Source organism: Hibiscus syriacus, unplaced genomic scaffold (genome assembly GCF_006381635.1).
Source record: "Hibiscus syriacus cultivar Baekdansim isolate YM2019G1 unplaced genomic scaffold, ASM638163v2 tig00000991_pilon, whole genome shotgun sequence".
Lineage (NCBI taxonomy): Eukaryota > Viridiplantae > Streptophyta > Magnoliopsida > Malvales > Malvaceae > Hibiscus > Hibiscus syriacus.
The window spans coordinates 1,612,437-1,623,682 of record NW_024061840.1 but is presented as its reverse complement, the minus strand read 5'-3'; positions in this window follow the sequence as shown (position 1 = coordinate 1,623,682).

Here is an 11,246-nt window from a genome sequence, read left to right as displayed (position 1 = left end):
TGTGTTTATTTCACGCGTAGGTAAATGTTGAGTTAATTGATTGAGGAATATGGCCAAGATGGGGTGAATTGACAATTAAAATTTTGGTGGAAGCTTTTGTAAAAAATTGAAAATATTTGCATAGAGATTTAGAGTGGTTCGACTTTCTCAACCAAAGTCAGCGTCCACTACCTTAGCTATCCACACTAAGGATTTTCCACAAATTCACTAATTTGTCTTTCTTTTGAGGACAAAGAGTAACCTTACAAATCCCTCAAGAATTATACCCCAAATTCTTGAGAACACTCTCTCCCAAAGAGAACAATACAAATTTGCAAACTTACAAGAAAATCCTCACAAGGCAAGATGTTTGCACAATTCTAGAACAAAGAAAGAACACTTAAGAATAATACAATTGAGAACAATAAGTGTTCTTGAAAGAAAAAATGAATATTGAATGAAATAGGCTCGAAAATGCTCAAACTTGAGGTTTGATGCTTTCTCTTTGATTCTCTCTTGATTCTTGTTATTGATTATGGTTTCTTGTTCTTGATCAATGGCTTCTAAGCTTGTTTAAATACTCCTTCAATTGATTCTAAATGTTGGGGATGATTAGTGGAGTCATTTAAGTGTGAAAACAATTAATAAAATTAGTTAGGAGCGTGTGTGCATCGATGCATAAGGCTAATGCATCGGTACACTATGTGTAAAATTCAAATATTTCGACCGTTGGAAGACTTAGTGCATCGGTACATTGAGGGTGCATCGATGCATAAAACACATTCGATGTTTTAAAATAGACTGAGTGCATCGATGCATAGCTTGTGCATCGGTGCATTGAATGCATTCGATGTTTCTATTTGTTCAAGAGTGCATTGATGCATATAGAGTGCATCGGTACACTAAATGCATTCGAAATTCAATTTAATTGAGAGTGCATCGGTACATTTCTTTGAAAATTGAATTTTTAGCTTGGTTTTGGTTCGAAATACTTTGATAAAATTGTTTCAAAAATATTTTAAGTATAAAACATAACTTTACACTTTAGTAAGGATTGAAATTGAACTTTGAAAGACTTGGAGTAATATTTTGATATTCGAATAAATATATTGAATATACTTTAGAAAATCTTATGTAAAATCTTAAAATTCAATTAACTTAATTTATTATATCGAAACATCAAACTTTTTTCAACAATCTCCCCTTTTTCGATATAACAAAACATTTTAGTAATTTTAAGATTTTTGAAATAAAGTTTTGAAATTACTCCCTCTTACTTTAACACTTCTCCCTTAACACTTCTCCCCCCTTTTTGTTAAATCAAAAAGACTCTAAAACATTTTTAAACAAGGTTTTGAAAAATTAGCCAATTGATATTTAGAAATTTAAAGCTTAAGCTGCTAAGATCACAATCAAGAGAAAGGTTAACCATTAGTTTCATAAAACAATATTCATATAAAATGTGTAATGGAGAATTGGTATATATATCTAAATGATGAAAAAATTAAGATAAACCAATAAAATTTCAACAACCAAATATATAAATATAAGTTCAAGCATCCAAGCAACCAAAACATAAATCCAAACATATAATCATCCAAAACAATCCAAAACATCAAAATGTTTATCAATCAAAGTTCTAAATCTAAGAAAGCATGGCAAGTAAAGATCTACTCCATCGGAGGGTCGGGAGGAGGAGGATAATGTGTTCGCACTTCAAGAGTGAGAGGATCCATATGTTCATGCATCTCCCATTGAAACTCAGTTATCTGAGATTCCATGGATGCAAACCTCAGATCAAACAACTCTAAGAATGATCGAAAATATGGTGGCGTTTAATCTTCTTGCTGTGCCAGATCTTGATGCTGCTCTGGTTGTCCTCAGGTACGTGATTATCAATATCTTGCATTAGTTGTTGAAGCTCGGGATCATTGTCAGCAGCCAGTACCGGAGGAGGAGGAACACGAGAAGAGCTAGGAGCAGAAGGGGCTCGTGAAGAACTGGCTCCTGGAGTTTGCTTATTGGATCGAAAGACCCATTGACCAGTTTCCTCATCCTGTTTCCAATCAACTTTCTTCAAGGAAATGAGATTGATTTGGTTTTAGAGAGGGATGGGATTGTCAAGAGAAACTCTAAGACCGAGTTTGATAAAAAGATTACTAAGTAGACACCCATAAACTAAAGTTTCGACATGTTTAGAGGGACAATATTTATAGTCTCTACTAGTTTACTAAAAATGATTTGTGGCAAATTTATCTTTCTATTATGCTGGATACAATGTATCCACCATAAATCCCTAACACGAAGAGTGGAGTACCTACCTCCGGATGGTCTAAACCACCAAGAAATCATTAAATGCAGAAAACGATCGTGATGTGTACGTAAGGTACTAACACTAGCATTAGGAAGATAGGGATATGCCACAGTCTCTTTCTCATTATATAAACCATTGTCATCTAGCCCAAACTGTTTAGCTATCATTTCAGAATCAATATGAATATATTTTCCTAAAAGGTAGGATTTAATTCCTATAGTCCCAGTTTGACGCTCGTTTTGGATACATACCGCATTAGAATAGAAAATGCGGACCAACTGATGATAGACAATTGGTTTAAGGTGAAACAATTTATCAAACTTCCAGGATTTGAGAGTCGGTAGATATTCAAAGTTGATATCTACCATGGCTTGAACAGAGGGAATACGTTCTTCCCGGATTTTGTATGTTTGGAAAGAATCCATGTACTTATGGTAGAGTTCTTCTCTATGACCAGACATATTAAAATAGGAGTTTAGAATGGTCATATTGGGATCGTTTAGATTTGGAGGTTTAGGGTTGGACATGGTTTAAGGAATAGAATGGGATAGGTAACATGCAAATTGAAAAACATGTATGCAATATAATCAATCCCAAAACTCAATTGAGTCTGCAATAATTCAAGGTTCTCTAAACCGAATCCTAATGGACAAGATTTTGAAAACTATTTGAAAAATCATAATACGTATAGTTTTCATGAAAATAACACAATTAAATAAAAAATCAATAATTTTTTAAACAAATTTTTTTTAAAAATTTTGAAATTCAAAGAACATTTTGAAAATTGTTTCTTTTTGATGAAATTGATTGTGAAATATAGTTTAGAATAATAATATCATCAATGACCGATATAATGTTCATCCTAGAACTAATCTAAACTAGTTCTAAAATCAAATTTTGATAAAAATAGGGGTTTTTAGAAAAATACCTTGAAAAATTCAGATTTATGAGAATGCGATGTTGTTTTGCACGATTTAATGATGTTAACAGAATTTGGAGATGTAATGCTCAAAGATTCCAACTTTAAAACGATGATTTTGGGCAAATAGAGAGTATAGGGTGAGAGTGAGATGAATAGCGACTTGAGAGTGTTTTAAAGGGTTTTGAGAAAATAAAGAAGAAACAGGGTTTTTAACCAAAAACCCGACGGATGCATCGATGCATGGCTCTGTGCATCGATACACATTCAAGGCATGCATCGGTGCATCTTTATGATGTATCGATGCACATTTATAGGGATGCATCGATGCACCTTCTTAGTGTATCGATGCACTATGCACAAAAATGTCAAAAATCCATTTTAAAAACTTAAAATGCTAAATAATTTGGCTCTAGTGGTATTAGCAACTCATATATTGAAAATTAATCATGTTCAATCAAACAATTTTATCCTTTAAACTACATTTGAACATATAATTAATTTTCACCAAAGATCATAAACTCCCCCTAACTAATAACAAAGAATGCAATCAAAATTATTAATATTATAAGCATTTTTCATTTATTCTTAAAAGTGCTAAAATTAATTTAAACACTAAGTGAAGATAAGTCAGTTAAACCTAATTCTCTCCAAAGTGTTCAAAATCTTTCTTTGTCTAAGGGTTTTGTAAAGATATCTGCTAATTGGTGCAAAGTATCAACAAATTCTAGAACTACATATTCCTTAGTGACATGGTCTCTAATGAAGTGATGTCTAATTTCAATATGCTTAGTTCTAGAGTGTTGGATGGGATTTTTAGTGAGACAAATAGCACTAGTATTGTCACACTTGATAGGAATGGTACCTACTTCAATTCCATAATCAAAAAGTTGTTGTTTCATCCATAAAACTTGTGCACAACAACTACATGCTGAAATATATTATGCTTCAGTGGTAGATAATGCAACACAATTTTATTTCTTTGAAAACCAAGAAATCAACATATTTCTAAAGAATTGGCAAGTACCAGAGGTGATTTTACTATCTAATTTGCATCCTCCATAATCAACATCAGAGAAGGAATGCAACCTAAAGCTAGAGTCTCTAGGATACCAAAGTCCTAAACTAGGAGTGTCCTTAAGGTATCTAAAGATTCTCTTAACATCTAGTAAATGTGATTCCTTAGGTCATGATTGAAATCTAGCACATAAGAAAACACTAAACATAATTTCCGGTCTACTTGCTATTAAATAAAGTAAAGAGCCAATCATTGACCTATATAATTTAACATCCACACATTTACCTTCTTCATCTTTGTCAAGCATTGTAGATGAGCTCATTGGAGTGTCATGAGGTTTTCCATTTTCCAGTCCAAACTTCTTGAGCATATCTTTGACGTACTTAGCTTGATTTATGAATATGCCATCTTTTCTTTGCTTGATTTGGAGTTCCAATAAAAATGAGAGCTCCCCCATCATGCTCATCTCGAATTCACTTTGCATTAGCTTAGAAAATTCTTGGCAAATAACGTCATTAGTAGAACCAAAAAGTATATCATCAACATAAATTTGAACTACTAATAAATCTTTACCTTTATGCTTAAAAATAATATAGTGTCAACCTTCCCTTTTGAAAAACCTTTTTCAATTAAAAGTTTGACAATCTTTCATATCAAGCTCTAGGAGCTTGTTTTAAACCATAAAGCGCTTTTGTCAATTTAAGAACATGATTTGGAAATTTTGAATCTTCAAAACCAGGAGGTTGTTCCACATACACTTCTTATTTTATAAAACCATTTAAAAATGCACTTTTAACATCCATTTGATATAATTTGAATTCATTGAAACATGAAAATTCTAATAACATTCTAATTGCTTCCATCCTAGCTACGGGAGTATATGTTTCATCATAGTCTATGACTTCTTCTTGAGTATACCCTTGAGCAATAAGTCTAGCCTTGTTTCTCACTATATTATCATTTTCATCAAGCTTATTTTAAATACCCATCTAGTACCTACAGTAGACTTATTACTAGGCCTTTCAACTAATGTCCATACTTTACTTTTCTCAAATTGATTTAACTCTTCTTGCATAGCCATAATCCAATGTTCATCATTTAATGCTTCTTTAATATTCTTAGGCTCTATGCATGAGATATATGCCACATAATTTCAAATATTTCTAAGAGAAGATCGAGTTGTTACCCCTTTGGATTGATCACCTATTATTTCATCATCCTTGACATAGTTGTATTCCCTTGGGTAAGAGACTTCCCTTTCTTCAATGGTTGGATTCTCGAGAGGATCTTGAGTTTCCTCATCTTTCGTTTCTTCCTTTGATGATGGTTTTCCAACGTCATGCCCAACATTATTTATGTTTATAATACTTACATCATCATTCACACAAGAATCCTTCCTCGGAAGGGGATTATCATCAAAAACAACATGTATAGACTCTTCTATAACTAAAGTTCTTTTATTAAATACTCGATAAGCTTTAGAATTTAAGGAATAACCCATAAAAATTTCTTCATCACTTTTAGCATCAAATTTGCCAAGATTGTCTTTACCGTTGTTTAAAACAAAACATTTACATCCAAAAGGATGAAAATAACTAATGTTAGGCTTTTTATTTTTGAAAAGTTCATATGGAGTTTTCTTCAAAATAGGCCTAATCATTACTCGATTGATAACATAACAAGCAGTATTTGTGGCTTCTGCCCAAAAATATTTTGGCAAATTATTTTCACAAAGCATGGTTCTAGCCATTTCTTCTAAAGTTCGATTTTTTCTCTCAATAACTTCATTTTGTTTAGGGGTTCTAGGTGCTGAAAAATTATGGCTAATACCGTTAGAATTACAAAAATCAGTAAATCCAAGATTTTCAAATTCAGTTCCATGATCACTCCTAACACTAGTTATAGAGTAACATTTTTCATTTTGGATTACTTTTGAAAATGTGATGAATTTTTTTAATGTTTCATCTTTAGTACTTAAGAATAGAACCCAAGTATGTCTAGAATAGTCATCTACCAATACAAATGCATATTGTTTTCCACCCAAGATAGTAGTTCTAGATGACCCAAAAAGATCTAAAAGAATCAATTGTAATACTCTACTAGTGGATACGTTATTAATGGATTTAAAAGAAATTCGCTTTTGTTTTCCTTTAGCACAAGCATCACAGATTTTATCATTATCAAATTTTAGTTTAGGCAACCCTTGAACTAAATCTCCTTGAATTAACTATCGCAAAACACTCATACTAGCATGTCCTAGTCTCTTATGCCATAACCAACTATCATGCTCATTCTTAGCAACTAGGTATAAATTAGTCATATCTATAGAATCTAAATGCACCATGTAAATGTTTCCTATTCTATGACCAACAAGCATAATCCGATTAGATGCAATGTCAATAACTTTATAACCATTAATATCAAACATGACATTGAATCCTTTTTCGCACGATTGACTAATACTCAATAGATTATGCTTTAATCCATTCACATATAAAACATTCTTAATTTGTATGGAAGAGGTATTACCTATAGTGCCTATACCTTCAATGTGAACTTTTGAGTTATCACCAAAAGTCACCTCTCCTCTATTTTTGGCGTTGAGCTCTATGAATCGACTTTTGTCACCGGTCATGTGTCTTGAGCATCCACTATCAAGGTATCATGAGTTTGAATTTATTTCCTGTGCCTTGTAGCAATGCTCCTTTTCCTACAAACATAGATTAATTTTTTATTTTTGGTACCCAAATTCTTTTGGGTCCATATTCATTAGTTTCCAAAATCCTAGTCCCCTTAGGTATCCATTTGTGTAGGATATCCTTATCTTTAGTAGTAATGAGTTCTTTAGGAACCCATATACTTCTAACGATTTTTTTATTAAGGGACCTCTATGATTGTAGTTTTTAAAACTTTTTCTAACAAAGTTGGATTTTGAATTTTCTCCATTTTTAAAACGTTTTGTTCCAACTTTATCAAAAGAAGCTTTAAGATCATCAATTTTCTTTTGATGATCATCATTGACCTTTGAAAGTAAATTTTGCAAATCAAAATTTTTCTTTTCAAACTCTTCTTGTTTGATTTGAAATTTTTTATTTTACTTTCAAGATCATTGTTGGTCTTGGATATGAGATTATTTTCATTTTTCAATTTCGAAATATCATTTTTATACTTTAAAAATAATTTCTCATAATCCGAAGCCAACCCATTATATTCCTCTAATAGCTCATCAAACGAATAATCTTCAAAATTAAATGAGCTAGAGGTTACCTGAGAATCTTCCCCGAATGCCATCAAGAACAAGTTTGCTACTTTTTGTTCCTCTTCATCGGAACCTTCTTCATCGCTCCATGTAGCCACATGAGCCTTGTGCTTCTTTTTGGATTAACCCTTTTTCTTTAATTAAGGGCAATCGTATTTGACATGCCCCGGCTTTTTGCATTCGTAGCAAATGATCAGGGTCCTTCTCCTTCGGTTCAATTTTGAAGCCTTCATTTCATTTGAATTTTCTTCCTCGGTTGGGCCTCATTAATTTTCTAAACCATTTGGAAAATAATGTCATTTTCTCGTCATCGTCATATTCATCCGAATCACTCTCATCTTTTGTGGATTTGAGAGCAACTCCAACGTTCTTCTCCTTTCCTTCTCCTTTGGTATCTCATCAGTCTTATAGAGGTCTACCTCATCTTGAAGCATCATTTGATGAGTGAGGAGTGAACCGATTAGTTCTTCAAGGGTTAAGGACTTTAAGTTCTTAGCCTCAATGATAGCCGTCTTCTTTGATTACCACGATTTTGGAAGTGAGTAAACCAACTTCCTCACAAGCTTTTCATTTGGAATGAGCTCTCCATATGATTTGAGACCATTGACAATCGTGGAAAATATATCTGTCATAGCTTTGATGTCTTCATCCGGTTTCATCCTGAAATTTTCATAGCTATGAGTTAGAAGACTAATTTTATATTCTTTTACCTCATCAGTGCCTTCATGAGTGACTTGTAGTTTGTCCCATATTTCCTTGGCGGTTGTACAAGATGAAACTCTCCCATATTCATCCAGTCCAAGAGCACAAAAGATAATATGGATGGCTTTGGAGTTGAGCTGGAACATTCTTGTTTCTCCTTCACTCCACAATCTTGGATGAGTGGAAGGTTTAAAGTATCCGTCTTCTATAATATTACATGCTCCCATGTCACTTGCTTGAATGAAATACATCATTCTATTCTTCCAATAAACATAATTAGCTCCATTGAAGAAATGAGGTTTGTTATCGGGCAATGAATCAAGACCGAAGTCAGAGTTTGAAGTAGAGGCCATTGATGACTTGATTATCGATGTAACTCTTCCCGAATCAACTCAAGAGGCGATTAAACCTTCAAATGAGTGAGGCTCTGATACTAATTATTGAGTTAATCGATCGACAAATATGGCTAAGGGGGGTGAATTGGCAATTAAAATTTCGGTGGAAGCTTTTGTATAAAATTGAAAATATTTACATAGCGATTTAGAGTGGTTTGACTTTCTCAACCAAAGTCAACATCCACTACCTTAGCTATCCACACTAAGGATTTTCCACAAAATCACTAATTTGTCTTTCTTTTGAGGACAAAGAGTAACCTTCAAAATCCCTCAAGAATTATACCCCAAATTATTGATAACACTCTCTCCCAAAGAGAACAATACAAATTTGCAAACTTACAAGAAAATCCTCACAAGGCAAGATGTTGCAATTCTAGAACAAAGAAAGAACACTCAAGAATAATACAATTGAGAACAATAAGTGTTCTTGAAAGCAAAAATGAATATTGAATGAAATAGGCTTGAAAATGCTCAAACTTGATGTTTGATGCTTTCTCTTTGATTCTATCTTGATTCTTGTTGACTATGGTTTCTTGTTATTGATCAATGGCTTCTAAGCTTGTTTAAATACTCCTTCAATTGATTCTGAACGTTGAGGATGATTAGTGAGTCAATGGGGTCGTTTAAGTGTAAAAATAATTAATAAAATCAGTTAGGAGCGTGTGTGCATCGATGCATAAGGCTAGTGCATCGATACACTATTTGTAAAATTCAAATATTTCGACTGTTGGAAGACTTAGTGCATCGGTACATTGAGGGTGCATTGATGCATAAAACACATTCGATGTTTTAAAATAGCCTGAGTGCATCGATACATAGCTTGTGCATCGGTACATTGAATGCATTCGATGTTTCTATTTGTTCAAGAGTGCATCGATGCATATAGAGTGCATCGATACACTAAATGCAATCGAAATTCAATTTAATTGAGAGTGCATTGATGCATGGACTAGTGCATCGGTACATCTCTTTGAAAATTGAATTTTTGGCTTGGTTTAGGTTCAAAATACTTTGTTAAAATTGTTTCAAAAATATTTTAAGTATAAAACATAACTTTACACTTTAGTAAGGATTGAAATTGAACTTTGAAAGATTTGGAGTAATATTTTGATATTCGAATAAATATATCGAATATACTTTAGAAAATCTTATGTAAAATCTTAAAATTCATTTAACTTAATTTGTTATATCGAAACATCAAAATGTTTTCAACAATTAAGACAAAGATTAGTGGCGTAAGGAGTGGAACATCAGTAGCGTTCATGAGTTAAGGTTGACCTGTCAATAATGTTAGACAATCTTATTCCTTTTGAACTTAGTTGGCATGTAATTAAACTATGGCAAATATTTTGGAATGTAATTAAGTAATAGTTTTAGTATGTTGCTTTCAGAAATATCATATTTTATAGTTAATCAAACTGAAACAAATTTTTACGGGTTTTAAAATGACAAACATTTTGTTTGAAAGTGATGTGACAATTGTATCTCGTATACGGAAGGGTATACGGGATATGGGTGTTACACTCTTGAAGTTCAACCTTTAATTCCTTAAGCTCAGTCGATGCCATGCAATAAGGTACAATCGACAGCAGAGTGGAATCCGATAACACCTCAATACTGAACTCTAATTATCTATTTAGGGGTAACCTGGTAATTCCTTGGGAAATACATCTACAAAATCTCTGACATTTTTTATATCCCCGATCGATGAACTCGTAACCAGAATATCAACTACATGTGCTAAGAAAACTTCATAACCCTTCTCAATCTTATTCTGAGCCTTGATCACCGAAATCATTATTGAACACAAAGATTTTCCACTACTCATAACCATCTTAGTTCTATCGTTCTTTCTAAGCTTTAGTCGTCCGACCTTACATCTTAAACTTCAATCATGCTCCGAGAGCCAATCCATACCTAGAATCATATCAAACTCTCAGAAAAATATCTCTATAAGATTGACGTGGAAGTTTTGACCATGGATTTCTATGGGACAGGGACGATGGATCTTATCGACTAGAACGTCCAATCTTAATGGACTACACACTCTAACCCTTATCTTTAAGTTCTTGGCTGGAAGGTTTCTTTCTTGAGCTAGGTCATAACATATATAGGAATACATAAACCTTGAATCTATTAATGATATATTCAGAATGGAAAATATGGTAAATATACTTGAAATCAGATCGGTTGGGTCACACTCATCCTAAGCTCTAACAATATACTATCAAAAAGCTAACCGCAACTCTAAACTGGCCATAAACCTAGTAGCACCCCTATCATGTGAGTCGAAAGCATAACTACCACCTCTAGAGGGTCCCCTACCCCTATGAATTTATTGGTCTAATCTCTGCATCTGACTCGGTACAATACTCTGCGCCTTTAGACAATCTCAGATAAAATGGTCAAGGAAGCCACAACCATAACATCGTTCTATCCCAAAGTGGCATACTCACATATGCTTCTTCCCATAAGTCTGACAATTGAAATATGGTGTTCTCACTGATCCCCCAGAACTAGCTACTGACGTGGCCGTCAATGGTCTCCTCGTGACCCTAATCTGTCATCGCAATTTGAATTATGACCTCATCCCCTAAACTGACCTACCAGGGTTCTCCATGAACCTTGAGAATCATTGGCCCTTTTGACCAGTGCCTGGG